This window comes from Salvelinus sp. IW2-2015, unplaced genomic scaffold (genome assembly GCF_002910315.2).
Source record: "Salvelinus sp. IW2-2015 unplaced genomic scaffold, ASM291031v2 Un_scaffold14807, whole genome shotgun sequence".
In the NCBI taxonomy this organism is placed as follows: domain Eukaryota; kingdom Metazoa; phylum Chordata; class Actinopteri; order Salmoniformes; family Salmonidae; genus Salvelinus; species Salvelinus sp. IW2-2015.
The window spans coordinates 1-1264 of record NW_019956062.1 but is presented as its reverse complement, the minus strand read 5'-3'; the positions used below and the strand labels follow the sequence as shown (position 1 = coordinate 1264).

Here is a 1264-nt window from a genome sequence, read left to right as displayed (position 1 = left end):
GATGGATGTGAAGTCTTTCCTTGCGCACATTTTAAGTGCATCCTTGACACACTCCTGGATGTTCTGAGGGTCACTGATGCCAACCAGGTGAAGGATCTTCTTACTCTGCAGGTTGCCTGGCTCAGTCAAAATCATCGGCTGGTCAACTGGAAATATAGTTTGTGGGTCATTTATTTAATATAAAACATACTTCATACTGCACGCAGAGACATAAAGAGTTGACTCTCGGTAAGTAGAAAAATGGCCTAATTGCCAGAATCTTGACTTTAATAGCATATTTAGATTCCATACAAATGTGTATGTAATTCAAGACAAATAAGGGTATGTTTTGAATTTTATAAGGGGACAACCATTTCCCGGACCAGCATATAAGTGGCAGTGCAAACTAATTTCTCAAATCAGAAGTATACCGTAACCCAATTTTGCCACATGGTTGCATTCATGCAGAGTTTTGGGGTAGAAGTGTCTCAAAATAAATAAAAACAAAATGACAAAACTAGAACTGGTTTTACTGAGTTGTTGACATTCTGCCTCCACAGTTGGACCAGCCGCTTCCAGAATGGCTTTCGACACCCCTGGAGAAGAATAAGAGAAGAATGTTTTTTCAAAGTACACACCTCTACATCTATTGGTCTTGACTGCATGAATGACGTATCTTTCCTAGCTAAGGGATGCTACACTACATTTCACTATAATGACCAAATACACTGAGAATGCAGTGCCAATTATTTGGAGAATCACAGTATTATTAAGATAGTGTCAGTCAAGCTTGTCTTTTGGAGTCACAAATCTTAGTGTCTTCACCTCTTGACCAGGCAGGTTGTTATTGGAAAATATATTTTGGTCCCACTTTTTTGGGATGATCCCCTATAGATGGTCAAACTATCAATAAACAATCAACTGCAACTCTGCAAATATGCAACAACTTAGGGTTAAGGTTAGTTGAGAGTCAGTTAAACAGGTTGTTGAGAGTCAGTTGAGCAGTTTGCTGATAGTAATTTGTAACGCTTGTTCTCCTCCTCGTCTGAGGAGGAGCATGGATCGGACCAAAACACAGCTTTTGTGGAATACATGAATTTATTGAAACAAGACGAACACGAAGCACACTTGATAAATTACAAAAACAACAAAACGACGTAGACCAAACTGAACATGTGAACTTACATATAACGAAGAACGCACGAACAGGAACAGACTAAACAAACGAAACAGTCCCGTGTGGTAACAACACAGACACGGAAGACAATCACCCACAAACAAACGG

General features: G+C 39.5%; 1 long non-coding RNA gene across 1 annotated transcript; it reads right to left on the bottom strand.

Annotated features, from left to right (window-relative positions):
* Nucleotides 1–12: 12 nt before the first annotated feature.
* LOC139027400 (uncharacterized) lies at nucleotides 13–1246 on the bottom strand. Its single transcript, XR_011479487.1, has 3 exons — nucleotides 1165–1246; nucleotides 513–575; nucleotides 13–146 (listed from the first exon to the last, which is right to left on the bottom strand). It is a non-coding gene; the product is annotated as an uncharacterized lncRNA (long non-coding RNA).
* Nucleotides 1247–1264: the final 18 nt, after the last annotated feature.